The sequence below is a fragment of the Notechis scutatus genome, chromosome 1, assembly GCF_049901735.1.
Source record: "Notechis scutatus isolate UNSWTSFEM ecotype Mainland chromosome 1, rNotScu1.2, whole genome shotgun sequence".
Taxonomy (NCBI): Eukaryota; Metazoa; Chordata; class Lepidosauria; order Squamata; family Elapidae; genus Notechis; species Notechis scutatus.
Genome location: NC_142009.1, coordinates 29,225,706 through 29,240,480, shown reverse-complemented (window position 1 = coordinate 29,240,480; position 14,775 = coordinate 29,225,706). Strand labels below are relative to the sequence as shown.

General features: G+C 39.7%; 1 protein-coding gene and 1 long non-coding RNA gene across 6 annotated transcripts in view; one reads left to right on the top strand and one right to left on the bottom strand.

Moving 5' to 3' along the window:
* The window catches only part of NCOA1 (nuclear receptor coactivator 1), a 304,667-nt gene extending 303,814 nt beyond the window's left edge, over window positions 1–853 (bottom strand). For 3 of the 4 annotated variants that reach the window (XM_087960167.1, XM_026671522.2, XM_087960171.1), the window contains exon 1: window positions 309–853. The gene's annotated coding sequence lies outside the window, so the exon portion shown is untranslated. The remainder of the gene's footprint in view (window positions 1–308) is intronic. The other variant, XM_087960130.1, reaches the window with a different exon arrangement.
* On the top strand, window positions 845–14,344 carry LOC148132722 (uncharacterized). 2 transcript variants are annotated; one of them, XR_015748573.1, is made up of 5 exons: window positions 845–1,500; window positions 9,022–9,110; window positions 9,888–9,941; window positions 11,077–11,205; window positions 13,093–14,344. It is a non-coding gene; the product is annotated as an uncharacterized LOC148132722 (long non-coding RNA). The 2 variants fall into 2 exon arrangements; XR_015748574.1 differs by having other exon boundaries at window positions 9,857–9,900.
* Window positions 14,345–14,775: the final 431 nt, after the last annotated feature.

Sequence of the window (14,775 nt, the reverse complement as noted above, 5' to 3'; positions counted from 1 at the left end):
TCGGCGCCACGCCCCCTTCCTTGCCCCCTCCCCAAACCCCAAACCCCTCCCCTCCCCGAGTCACACTTGGGGGGGTCTGCAGCTCTTCGCAGCCCGAACAGCGCTTTTACACCCCACCTTTTCCCGAGATCACCTGCACCGCGCCCCCTTCTTTGCATCCCCCGTTCCCCCCTCGCTCTTCCTCCCGCCCAAATCGCACTTCTTCGCCTTCGCCCCGTTTTGCAGACGCTCTGCATGCCTCTGCGCCCCGCCCTTCCTCGACAGCCCCCTCCCCCAAATAAGAGAGCAACCCCAGCTTGGAACCCCACCTTCTTTCTCCCTGACAGCTGCCCCGGCGGCTCTCCTGCTGTCGGCTCCGTGGAGCGGGCGGACGCGTTGACAGCCGCCTTTGCCCCGGACCACCGCCGGCCGGCCTGCCTGCCTGCCTGCCTGCTTCTTCGCCGTCTCCCTCAGGCCGGGCCAAGGCCGCTGGGGGCGGCGTGAAAAAGGAGGAGGAGAAGCGGCTGGCCGAGGCGTTCGAAGCCCAGCTCCTGCAGGGCTGGTGGCACTGACGCTGCTGCTGGGGCCCCGGCTCCCGCTGTGGGCTCCTGGGCACCCGGGGCCCCCTGGCTGCAACTGTCCCTCTCCGGTGGCTCCTCCGGCTGCTCCTCCTCGGCTCTGGCTGGCTGGCTCGGGTGGGGACGGGGAGGAGCGGGAGGCGGGACCCAGCGGCCGAGTAAGCGCCGCCGCGGCGGGGGTGCGGAGAGAGAAAAGGGGAGTGGGAGAAATGGAGGCCGCCACGATTTTTGCCCCTTCCTCGTCTTAGCCGCGCGCCGCCGCCATCTTGGGGATGGTGGCAGCTGGGGAGAGCTGTGAGCGGTGGCCGGAGGGAAAGCAGAGCTAGAGCCGGAGGGGAGGCCGAAAGAGCGGCGCTGCCGCCCCCTAACCTCTTCCACTCCCCCTCAGCGGAGCGCTCGCCTCCCTAGGTGGCCCTGCTGCGGGCGTTGAGCCGCCGCACCGCACTTGCAGCATAGGCGTACACGGGGCATGTGTGCGCCTTCCAGACCGCGCTCCAGCCTTCATCCATCTGCCAGTCTGCCCCAACCCGGTCCCCTCCAAGTTGTGATCTGTTGGGCTACCGATTTGTCTCCCCCACGCATCCCCCCCAAAAAAAAACCCGTCCCCGAGGAGCAAAGCTGGCTACAGCCTTTTTAGCGAGTGCTTTTGCGTGTTCTTAAGCACTTTCCATGTTTAAATTGCAAAATAAAATGGCCTCTCCAGTAAGATTGAACAGATGAAATGTTTCGCCAAAACTGACGGGGGCGGGGGTATTCCTTCACCTGTCTAATTTCTTCACGAAAAGCTGTTGCTGCTCTTGAAATAGCTGCGGTTGGGGTCCGCGGGAGACCTGGCAGCCTTAAGACAAGGAATGCATTGACAGTGCCGTTCTTCAAAAAGTGAAAAATAGCAGACCGTGCAAGTAAAACCAAGACGAATAATTGTGCACGTGTTTATTTAGAAGTAAGTCCCATACGTTAAATGCATGTTGTATGTTACCAGGAGTCTTTGAAAGAATAACGCCTCGCTGAAGTTAATTTTTTACGAAATGTGCAAAGGTTTGTACCATTTATACATGAAGCAGAGGAGCAGTCTGGCTGTAACGTAGCCCAGCATTACTCGCCAATGTGCTTAGTGAAACAGCAGCTTAATGCTACCACGGGTTTATCTGGGAATGGCCTTATATCTATTATCTGGCTCCAGTTAGCAACAGCGGCCGATGAAATGCCTCAGCCTATTGGGCTTTTTGTAAAGCCATCAAGTTTCGGCTCGTTCAGCAAACCTTTTGGATCTGAGTAGTTCCTTTATTTTCTTACAAGGTGACTGTATACTGTATCAGTAGAATACAGATTATATGTTCCACTTTACTAAGCCACATAGAAGCTTAGTAGGTAAATACACGTTTTTAAACAGGATATAAAGCTTGAATTCAACCTTGGAGACTAACCAAAATTTATCAAACTGTTGAATGTGACAAAAATGCAATTAATATTTTAAAGTATCTCCCTAATTGGTGAGTCATATTAAATTTAAATGAACATGCAGTTAGATCAAATTTGTGCCAATTCTGTATATACCCAATAGTTTTTGGAATGCAACCCCAATGTTTTTGTCCTTTGACCTGGACTCATTAGAGGAAGCCTGGAGTTTAATCCTTACCTTCCCAATGAGGAATATCATTCTCTTGAAGGCACTATTTAAATTGGACACAATCCTCCTCTGATAACAAATGATTTCAGAATTTCTGCTTAGAGAAAATTACATCTTCAGGGCCACTGATATATCCTGTGTTGTGGGAACTTTTTTCTTATCTTTTTGTTCTGCTGTCACCACAGATCACTTTTTTGATTTAAATAGTCACTAAAGTAACTGAAATGGCAGGAATATGGGGAGATACGAGACAGCACAGAAATTTGATTAATTCGGTACAGTTCAGCTCTACATCCTAAGCTGCTTGTCTCCTGAGCCTAAAGCTGAGTAAATGGTGCCCACTTTGGCAACAAGGTTGAATTTGTGTTGATTGGCACTATAGTCACCCCAGCACCAGATTGGTTATTCGTCTGGTACTCCTTTATTGCAAAGTCCCCCTCTTTTCTCTCTTCTTCTTCTTCTTCTTCTTCTTCTTCTTCTTCTTCTTCTTCTTCTTCTTCTTCTTCTTCTTCTTCTTCTTCTTCTTCTTCTTCTTCTTCTTTTTCTTCTTCTCCTTCTCCTCCTCCTCCTCCTCCTCCTCCTCCTCCTCCTCCTCCTCCTCCTCCTCCTCCTCCTCCTCCTCCTCCTCCTTCTTCTTCTTCTTCTTCTTCTTCTTCTTCTTCTTCTTCTTCTTCTTCTTCTTCTTCTTCTTTTCCTTCTCCTCCTCCTCCTCCTCCTCCTCCTCCTCCTCTGATGCTACTGAAATCAAAGGACAGGAACATTTTGTTCCTTTGTTTCTAGATTCCACTACAGGTTCATATGAATGTTATAGCAAGGGAAAAACTGAAGGTTCAGCTTCATAGAAGCAAAGTATCATTTAGTTAAATTTTATAACTTCATTCCAAGTCTATGTAGCAAGATTGAAGGGAAGAAAGAGAAAGGAGACTCAGAGTACTGTGGGCAGGAATAAGTTTCTAAAGACAATCAAAAGCATAAGGCAAAGAAAGCTCATTGGCTTAATTAACATTGTTGAATCAACCACAAGTTTATTAAAAATGCAGCCACCAAAGACCAGAAACCATAATAACAAGGTAGCCCAAGTTGAAATGGCCATTCAGGACAACAACCAGCCAATAAGGAGGAAGGGGGCATATCAGATTGTCTAGCCAATTGGAGTTGGGTTGTCACTAAATTGAAATAAAGCACTGTGGATCATCCATTTAGAAGGGCTTAGGATGGAAAAAAGGAAAACACAAATGAGAACATTTTTGACAGGCTGAAGTAAGTGATTACTTTCTGAACTAGGTGGCCCATGATAGTGAATGGCAAGCAGAAAGTCTATTTTCTTCCTAGAAACTAAGGAACACACTGAGTTTTGCTATATGACAATTAAAAATAGGTTTTAAGCAGGTACTTATTGCTACAAAGTACCTGTAGCTTATTAATATTAGCACAGCCTGAAATTAAAATAATTCCTAACCCTATTTTCAAGACAGAGAGTACCTCAATACTTCATGCCCAAGCCTCCCTCAGACCTGTCTTTCCACCTACATCTCTCAAGGTTTTTCTATCAGTTCGTTCCTATTGTTTGAATATAACCTGGAAAGAGATGTCCAGTGTTGCCATCCTTTGATTGGCATGTGTGACACCTAATCATCTGCAGACCATATGAGGAAAGGAAAATATTAAATTTATTCCCCTCCCTTTGAAATCTTGATAAGTCAACCATTTTGTTGAATGATATTTCTAATAGAGGCCATAGAAAATTCTCCATTTGTTCTCTCCATTGTCATTAAATTAAACAAAATAAATTCTTCAGAAATATTTTCAAAGCAGAAGAGAACTTAGGAGAAACTCTTATGGATAAATGTGGTCTTCTTGCACCTATTTAGTTGAAAGCTGCCAAAGGGTGAATCCTGCCTTTAATTCCTCACTCCTTAGTCTGCATAAAATTTCAAAAGAAAACTTTGCAAAGGAGCATTGTTTATAAAGTTAGTATTGCTAAAGGAAAGTTGTGATCTTGAGAATTTTTTGAAGAAATCCAATCAAATTATCCATATAATTTATCTTGCCACAAATTTGCAAGAGAATTGCAAAAAGATTTTGTGTCCAACTTGGATTAATTTTTTTAGAAGTCTGAAACTCTAGTTCAGTCCCAATTGATGATATTTCTCTTACATGGCATTTGCCACTTAAGCCATCAGTTGGCAAAAAAGTAAATCACCCTAGAGGTGACTTACTTGTCCACAATGGATGTTCAAAGTCACAGTATCAGTCACTGAAAACCTAAAATTGCACCAAACATAGTCCACCATAAGATGATCATACATGTATATAACATACTAGAAGTTCAAGATGGTTAACTTGTGTGCCTCATATGCATATAAATACATAAAATACCTTGAGGACTAATATAAACAGAAGTATATAAATTCAATAAGTGATTTTTAAAGGCCAAGAATTCCAAGTAGCTATTATAACAAGACATACCCTTTCTGAATCAAAGCAATATTAATCAAAGGGGAAATATTGCATATATATCAAGTGTATTCTTATTTTTTAAATGTATACGTTGCCCAACTCCCAGCGACTGGATAGTTTACAGATTGTTAACATTTAAAACAGGGAAACAACATAAAATAGAACAAAGATGGTAGAAATACAAACTCAAATGAGAGCAAAAAACAGACGCAAAGGCTTCACTGAAACTTGTGAAAGTAACATTAAATGCAAGGCACTTAGTCCATACTATGGAATCTAATATCAACAACACTGCTGTCCTAGACATTTGTAACTATTCATTTCATAATTATTTGCTTTGCCTCTTATCAAGACTGACAAACATCCAGAAAATCAGATGTGCATGTAAATATTTATAGATTTTTCAGTATATTATTTCTGTTTTAAATATTTCTAGAACAAATATTTATTTTATTTATTTATTTAATTCGTCAATCACTTACAAGATAATAGGTATAAGTATAAACATGAGTAAGAGTACAGGAAATAGGTATGAATAAATGGGAACAATAGGACAGGGACAGTAGGCACGATGGTGCACTTATGCACGCTCCTTACAAAACCTCTTAGGAATGGGGTAAGGTCAATAGTGGATAGTTTGAGGTTAAAGGAGTGGGGGTTTGAGGATGTAACAACAGAGTCAGGTAGTGCATTCCAGGCATTGACCATTCTGTTGTTGAAGTTGTACTTTCTGCAATCGAGTTTGAAGCGGTTTACATTGAGTTTGTATCTGTTGTGTGCTCTTGTATTGTTGTGGTTGAAGCTGAAGTAGTCACTGACTGGTAGGACATTGTAACAGATAATTTTGTGTGCTACGCTTAAGTCTAACTGTAGGTGGCGTAGTTCAAGGTTGTCCAAGCCCAAAATCTCAAGCCTGGTGATATAGGGTGTTCTGTTGCTAGCAGAGGAGTGTAGTACTCTTCTAGTGAAATACTTCTGAACTCGCTCGATTGTATTAATGTCCAATATACAGTGCGAATTCCAGACTGAAGAGTTGTATTCGAGTATTGGTCTAGCAAAAGTTTTGTATACTCTAGTTAGCAATTCAATATTTCCGGAGGAGAAGCTTCATAAAATTAGATTTACAACTCTTAATGCTTTTTTGACAATGCTGTTAAAGTGAGCTCTGGCGCTTAGGTCATTTGATATGAGAACCTCAAGGTCCTTGACAGAGTGAGGATCATCAACAAAGTCATATCCGCGTAGTTTGTATTTGGTGTACTGATTTTTTTTACCAATGTGTAGGACAGAGCATTTGTTGGTCAAGATTTGAAGTTGCCAATTGTTTGACCATTCAGACACATAATCAAGGTCGCTTTGAAGGACAGTAGCATTGTTGGTGGTGTTGAATAGTTTTATGTCATCCTCAAAGAGGACGCAGTTGCTTATAAGGTGATCTCAAAGATCATTTATATAGAGTATAAAGAGTGTGGGTCCTAGAACGCTGCCTTGGGGGACACTGCTGTTAACTGGAGCAGGTTTTGATACAGCGCTCCCTATTTTTACTATTTGTTGCCTGTTTGACAGGAACACAGTAATCCATTTATGAAGGGATCTGGAAATGCCAAAAGAGTTTAGTTTTGTTTGTTTTTTAAACCAAATTTTATTAATTTTTAAAGACATACAAAACATAGATACACAAAAACACAAAACATAAAAGCATAAAAAATCTCTTTTCTGAAAGTTGCTTAGTCCCAGGTTATAACTCTTGGTACAGACACAAATTCAAATTCGTATTCATTTTACATACCATTTCATATCTTATTAACATTTTCAATTTTCTATATAACTTCTCCTCACTTTTTACTATTTGTTGCCTGTTTGACAGGAACACAGTAATCCATTTATGAAGGGATCTGGAAATGCCAAAAGAGTTTAGTTTTAACAGTAGTTTGTCATGTACCACTGAATCAAAGGCTTTGCAGAAGTCTATGTAAATTGTGTCTATAAGCTTTACCCTGGTCAAGTAGAGTAGTCCATATGTTTTTGCAGTGTTGGAGTTGAAGGTTGCAGGACAATTTTTTCCTGAAACCAAATTGATTTTTGGAGAGTAGGTTGTTTGACTCTAAGTGGAGGGTGATGAATTGGTTAATGATTGATTTCATGACTTTGCACATGACACAACACAGTGAGATTGGTCTGTAGTTTTCAACCAGGCTGGGGTCACCTTTTTTGAAGATAGGGATGACTGTAGCTAAGGACCATAGATTTGATAAGGAGCTGGTTCTGAATGATATCTCATATATAATGCCTAGGGGTTCTGCTATGGCAGAGGAGAGCTTTTTTAAGAAGTATGCACATAATCTATCAAGGCCAATAGATAGGGATGGTTTTAGGTTACGTAGTGCCTTTTCTACGTCATCTTCTGTAAAGTCAATATGTAGTAGGTCATTACATTAGTTGTACCCGTTTCTAAAAAGTAAGGCCGGGTTTTTTGCCTACTATAGGCCTCCCCCCCCCCCCCCCCCCCCCCCCCCCCCCGGGGGGCCCCCCCCCCCCCCCCCTTGTTCCCCTGGGGGCCGACGCGGCCGGCAGGCACCCCCCCCATAGGCCTTAATTTGGGGGGAGGGGCTTAATTTCATTTCATGCCTATAAAACATGCTGGGACTTTCTATTGGGGGAGGCCGTATTGTTGGAGAAACAGGGTAGGAAACGTGGGGCATGAACCATTGCTGTTTACAAAGACTGAACTGAAGAATGTATTGAAGAGATTGGCCTTAACGGCTTCATTGTTGCAGTCTTTAGACTTTGGAGATCACTTGATTTCTTTTAATCTGTACTACTATTACTATTAATCTTCTCATCATTCCTTATCATCCATCTCCTCCCACTTGTGACTGTATGACTGTAACTTTATCTCTTGTATCCTTATGATTTATATTGACTGTTTCCTAGTATGATTTGATTGCTTATTGTACCCTATGACTACTATTAAGTGTTGTACCTTATTATTCTTGATGAATGTATCTTTTCTTTTATGTACACTGAGAGCATTTGCACCAAGACAAATTCCTTGTGTATCCAATCACACTTGTCCAATAAAGAATTCTATTCTATTCTATCCTGTATTTTTTTGCTGCACGCAAGAATTATATCTGGGATTTCTGCAGCAGCATACTATTGACTTATGATCACTTTGTAATTTGGTGAGACACAGATTTTCTCCTGCCCATACAGTCCCCCTATGTTCATGTCATTGGTTGTTTCAAATCCGCATGCAGGGTTTGGCATATGTTCCTGCTGAAGTTCATCTTGGTGGTTTCTGCCTATTCAACCTGTCAAGATCCTCCTGAATTGTTTTCTAAGCTGCTATTATTCCTCTAACTTTGTGTTGTCTATAACTTTATAATCATATTTTCTAACCTCTCATCCAAGTCATTTATGGTGAACAATGCAGGACCAAAACAGACCCTAAGAGATTTCCTCTAGCACAGGGGTGTCAAACTCAAGGCCCATGGTCCAGATCCAGCCCACGGAGGCTTGTGGGGCTGCCCTGGAAACAGCAAAGAACTGGCCTGCGGTGCCTCTGCCAGCAAAAACAGAGTTCGGGAGGCTGCAATGGCCTCCTGAAACCCTCCACCAGAGAAAATGGAGGCCCTTCTGAACTCTGTTTTCACTGGCAGAGGATTGCAGGAGGTCATTGCAGCCTCCCGATCTCTGTTTTCACTGACAGAGTGCTTGGGCCACCTCAGGTGCTCCCAACATGAGTGATGTTGAGCTGGCCATGCCCATCCTGGCCACGCCCACCCAGCCCCCAAGGTCAAACACAACCCTGATGTGGCCCTCAAAGAAATTGAGTTTGACACCCCTGCTCTAGTATGTTGAAGAGCCATTTGTTCTATACAACCTGTCTTCATCCTTCTAAAAGTAGCATAGTCCAGTGACAAATTTTGTCATTTTTTTTCCTACTAGGTCATACAGATATATCTAAAATCATTTATATTTTGTCATTTTTAAAATAGAGTCTCTTGGGAAATTAATGTTTTTTTCTGAAATCAAGGTACGCCATTCCACAATTGAATAGTAGTGATGATGATAAGAGTAATGATACATAGACAGTTCACAACTAAAGTAGCATATATGATTGTCTGAAGAGGGATCAGCTTAATGAATCTATTAAGCTGATGACCTGAAACTGACTAGCTATCCTACTACTCACCTGTCATTTGTGCTTATGCAAAGAAAGTAAAAATGCTTTTACCATTAATTATCATATAAAAAAGGTTTATTAATGAAAGTCTAGAAGACTTGTGAAAAGCCAAGAATTCAATTTAGCAGATTTTTTTTAAAAAAACTTTTTTTAATCCACCAACTCTCTTCCTCTTATTATTCCAGACAAACCTTTGCTGGGAAAGAGTCAAGAACATCCATTCTTGAAGAACAAAATACAGATTTTAAGAATACTACATGGAAGCCTGTCCTTGGTATGCAAATCCCATTGAGTCCAAGGTCTTACTCTCTATCTTAGTGTAATTAGAATAATGATGATTTATTGAATTTTTATGCTGCCAAATATTTCCAGGCTCATGCAAGCTTACAGCAAAGATACAACATAATAAAACATCCACAAAAAATTATCCATATCCCCAAACAACATAATATAAATATTACATTCATAGGGAAAAAATCCAGTAAATAAAAGTGACAGTTTGGGGATCAGCAAGGACAGCAATTCACACAGAACATAAAATATTATGATGGTATCTAAATTAAATGAACAAATAAATATGTTTGCAAGGTTTTGATTCTGCAAACAGATTTATGCAAGATAATTGAGTTCAGAAACAGCGTGATTTAAAGCAAGGTATTTGCATATATTTGGAATTCTCATACTTATTTAATTATTAAGTTGCAGCACTTAAAATAAAGGAAATAAATTATTTTTGCTCCTCCACAATTTCTTCAAACTCTGATTAACCTCCTGGGGAAATTGTTTTCATTTAAAAAATGGTGCCAGGAGGGAAGGAATAGACTTAAAACAGTATTTATTACTGTGAGCGTCCCCCATTTTCAACGAAATATATATAGTGGCCATTGGCTGCTGGCTTACTTATTTAATTCAGAAGATTTGTGGGGTTTTGTCTGTGTTTTGTTAAAATCATGAGTGGATAATTAAATAATCTAGCTCCACTATTCCTCTTCATATTCCATCCTTTTTATTTCCAACAAGTATAGGCAATGTTTGTCTATCATTCCTGCAGGGTCTAATCCATGGTGAGTAGCTGTACCATCTATTCCTCTTCTAGAGTTCCATGGTGAGAAACAAATCTCCCAATGATTTCTATTTAATATTTAAAATGGAGGGAAATCATGACACTGTTTTACTCTCAGTCAGTCCAATGCCAAAAAAGGAGGAGAAAACTCTGGAAAACTTGTCGATTTCACACTTGCTCCTTTTTGTTGGGGCTAAGGAAGTAGAACTACAAAGCCCTTCAAGATTACAGGACCCGAAGGATAAGGCAAGAGTTTCTTTTAAAAGGAAAAAAGGAGCCTCAGAGTCACACACACACATAGACATCAAATTAGCTTTGCTGCCATTTTAATTACATGGCAGCCAAACTAGAAACATTATACCTTAGCTTTTCAACCCTACTGTTATTATAGGAACATGTAGTTTCTTTCAGTCGGATGAAGAACCTTCATATGGAAGTGCCATAGGTGATAGCTTGTTTAATAATTTGATGTACCATTAAGTCAGTGTCAACTCTTAGTAACCACATAAATAGACCTTCTACAAGATGCCCCATCCTGACCCTTCGGATCTTCCAACAGTTCATCCATCACCTTTATAATTACCATACCCTTTGTTTTCCGCCTTTCCTAGCATTATATACATTGCAAGGAATTTAGGTCTTCACATGTGTTCAAGTGTTCAAAATATTATTTGCGACATCACTTGTGCCTTGAAAGAGAACTCTGATTTTTTTCTATGATGCATTTGTTTGATTTCTTGGCTATCCAGCATATTGTCAGGAATCTTTTCCAACACCAGAGTTCAAAATCATCAATACTTGTTGTCTGCTTCTTCAAAATCCAACATTTGCTTCTATAGAGTATCAGTTGCATGCATGATTCTGATCTTTTGGGTATAATCACAGCATCTGAATACCCACCCAAGATCTTCATTGCTATCCTACTTAAAATCTAATCTGTAGTGTATTTGCTTAGCCAGAGATTTATTTAATCAAATATATGATTTGCTAAGTCCATACAATATGCTACTTAAGAATCAAATAACCTACATTAGAATTTAACAGTGCATGAATCTAGCTATTAATTTGGTTTAGTTTTGGTTTAGCTTGTTGTGTGACTGCCCTTGACTGCCCTCTGTGACAAAAATATATTGTAGGTAATATATAATGAATAAATAATAATACTGTATCTCCCCAGTTAGAGACTATGTTCATGAAACCAATTAATTTTGAGATCAACAGGGATATCAAATATATCCTTTTATAGATTCCTCTTGGAAATCTTCAGAATAATGACCCAGCTTCTTATGGTCTTCTCACATGTAAGGTGAGTGTATCTTAACAGAATGAATTAGTATCTACAGATATATCTTATGTTTAGTAATAATATCTTCTTCAATTTACCCAAAATAACTACCCCAAGACTCAGAGTAATTTGCCTTGTAAATAAAGTTGCCAAATTTTTCTCTAGCCCAGTTGCCTGCCAAGTTTATGAGGGATGGACTTCAACTCCCAGAATTCCTCACCTGGCTGAGGAATTCAGAGAGTTGTCGTTCATCCATCTTAAAGTTGCCAGCGTTAAGAAACACTGGGCTAGCTCTGTTCCTGGATTCCTAATGGTAGCTTTAGCTGTAAGCACTAGCAGGTTATAGAACTTCCCACCATGTTGTGAAAAATACAGCCTGCCATCTTCCACCTTTTTGTTAATGGTTAAAGAGCAGTCTAGGCTTATTTTTCCTTCTTGAAGATTCACCTATTGCTAATTGGCATGGTGTTGAGGACACTGTCATAACATGAGAAAACTCATATTTCAGTGCATACTTAGAATGTTGAAAGTCAGAGATTCAGTCCTTGGCATTTCTAATTTAAGAAGTTTTACACAGAGATACTAAAAATATCTCCGCCCAAGATCCAGAAATCTACTAGTAGTCAATCAAAGAGGATGGATCAATGGTACGATGGTATAACTTCTGTATAAAGAAGTTCAACCCGGGACCATGCTATTTTCAAAAAAAGATGTTTTACTTGTATTTTGTATGTGTGAAAACCCAAATAAAACTTTATTTTTTAAAAAAAGAGGATGGATCAATGGTTGATCCAGCATAAGTCAACTTCCTATATTTCATAGGATGATAAAAGAACCACCTTATCCAAAAGCCAAAGCAAAGTTCAGGCCACAAAGTGGATGAAAATTTAATATTAAGAGGAACAAAAATAGTGGCATCCCTTAATGACAGATATGCTCTTGAGATCACCTTGTCCCAGTGGGAACCTGATTGGAGAACGTTATGAACTATATACAATTGGAGTTATGTTTATAGAGCTAATTAAAATGCATGCATATACAAATTGCATAGTATTCCTGCACCTTAGTGTTTGCATATTCACAACCAAAGCTGGAGAAAGAAAAAATATTGAATTGATTAAATTACATTACAATTGATTTATTATATAAAAGTGAATTATAATTAACTTATTCAATTAATAAAAATTTTATAGCTGTCATTGGGAAATTTATCACTCAAAATGTTCATAAGCTTCTTACATGGGTTCCATTCAATTTCTCTATAGTCAGGCTAACAAACTAAATGATAAGTTATTTCTGTATGACAGCAACTTTACCTGGAGATCCAATCTTTTTTTTTTAAATAGAATGCTAAACAGTCATAATAATAATAAGATATTTAAAATAAATAGGAAAGGCAGAAGGAGCAAGATAGCTTTCTTAGTTTGGCTAGCTGCTCTATATGGCTCTGATGAGGTCTAACAGAGTTGATAGATATACAAGTGCTTTTTAACACCAGAGGCATTACCATCTCCTTCTAGAGCTGGTATTTGGTTTGTGAGGGATCCCCCATTGTCATTAATGGGTTGTTTGCTTCCAAAGGAAACAACAGATTCAGATGAACCATTTTTCTCAGACATACAACAAGAAAAACAACACTTAAATTTCCTCTTCTATGATATTTCTATTTGTAGTACCTCTAAGTAGCTTTCCTTATCATAAATTCTACTTGCATTTTTTAGAATAAAACACTCCCTGCACTTTACATGCAGACATTCATTTAATATTGATCTAATTTGAGCAAAAACCATACCAAAAATTGTTCCTTCTGATCAGAGTTATCAAATCCCACAACTAAAAAAAACAGAGGCTGATGAAAAACAAACTGTGCTTTCCAGAAAATAATCTTCCCGATTTCTATATTTCAAGGATGAATCTTAAGGAAGAAAGAAGTAGTCCTGAAGCACCATTTGAATGTTGGTTCTTAGGAAACAAAATGAAAACTGGCATGGACTCAAGCTAACCATTTTAGGGACTCTGCACGGTCACTTGGGAACAATCAAATCTTGGAGAGAGGAGATATTGATCACAGAAAAAAGATTTGCCCAGTATACAAGACGATACTACTGCCACAAAGGACTGCTACAATGAAATCTAGATGATTGGCAGAAAGGCCCAAGAAACAGATCGTCTTCAGCTTATATCGACAATTTGGATCAGAATTTCCATTGCTAAGTAAGGGAGTTGTTGAGAGGCACCTAAATTACAACTTTTTTTTAAAGATTAGATTAGATTAGATTCAACTTTATTGTCATTGCCATGGATACAGGCAACGAAATGCAGTTAGCATCCAACCAGAAGTGCAAAACAACAGTAAAATATAAATATATGTATGCAAATATGCAAGGCATCTATGAATATGTCAATGGAAAAGACAACAAAATGTATGTACACGAGCACACAAGGATAAGTGTGACTGCACATATATGAACATATACAACTACAAAATGTTTATGGACACATTGAATATAAGTACAAATGCACAGAGAATTATACAAAATACATCATATATTATCAAGGAAAGCATCAGCATATGTGTGGGGACAAACGAACTGAGGAGTTCAGCAAGGAAACTGCTGTGTGGTAAAAGGTGTTCCCTAGCCTGCTGGTATTAGACTGCAGGCACCTGAACCTCCTCCCAGATGGAAGAAGAGTAAACAGATTGTGGACTGGATGGAAGGGGTCCTTAACAATGCTGTGGGCTTTATGCTTTAACAACCTTTGTAAAGGTTGTTAAATGAATCACTGCAGTTTTTAAGTGAATTGTGTGGTCATTAAGTGAATCAGTTTTCCCCATTGACTTTGCTTCTTGGAAGCTGGCTGGGAATCACAGGATCTTGGGATAGATTGGTTGACTCAGCCTTCAATCCTTCTGAGGTCACTAAAATGAGGACCCAGATTGTTGGGGGCAATGTGCTGACTCTGTAAACCGCTTGGAGAGGCCTGTAAAGCACTGCGACGTGATATATAAGTCTAAGTGCTATTGCTAAGTTGCCAAGCACCTGAATTTTGATTATATGATTGTAAGGATACCCTCATTAATACAAGAACCAGTCATTGGTCACTTTTATCAGTGCTATTGTAATAATCACTCGCTTTAAATAATCACTAAATGAATGGTTGCAGGTCAAGGACTACCTATATTTGGGGTGAGAGTTCTCTGCAAGAGCAACGTACTTTGCTACTGGAATTATTGACCATTGCAATAAAGCATTCTGTGTACCACAGTCCTTTGGGGCCAGGGTGGGTTACAGGTACTGTTAAACAATAAATAAGATGAAACATTCCCCCAGGAAGAAGAGCATTAGGAATTATTTATTAAAAGGCTAGTGTTGGCTGCTCAGGCTGTTCACCTGCTGGTAGACAAAGCCTGAAATTGCCAGTTAGCATCTGCTTTAGAAACAGAGAAAGATGCTGTCAAAGGTACATTATGTATCCATGGCATCAGCTGTATTTCCACATCACTTTAGGACAGCACGCACTCCCCTGATTCTTGCCTCTTTAACAGTCGCAAGAGAGGCAGAAATGTAATCGGTAAAGCTGTTCTGAACA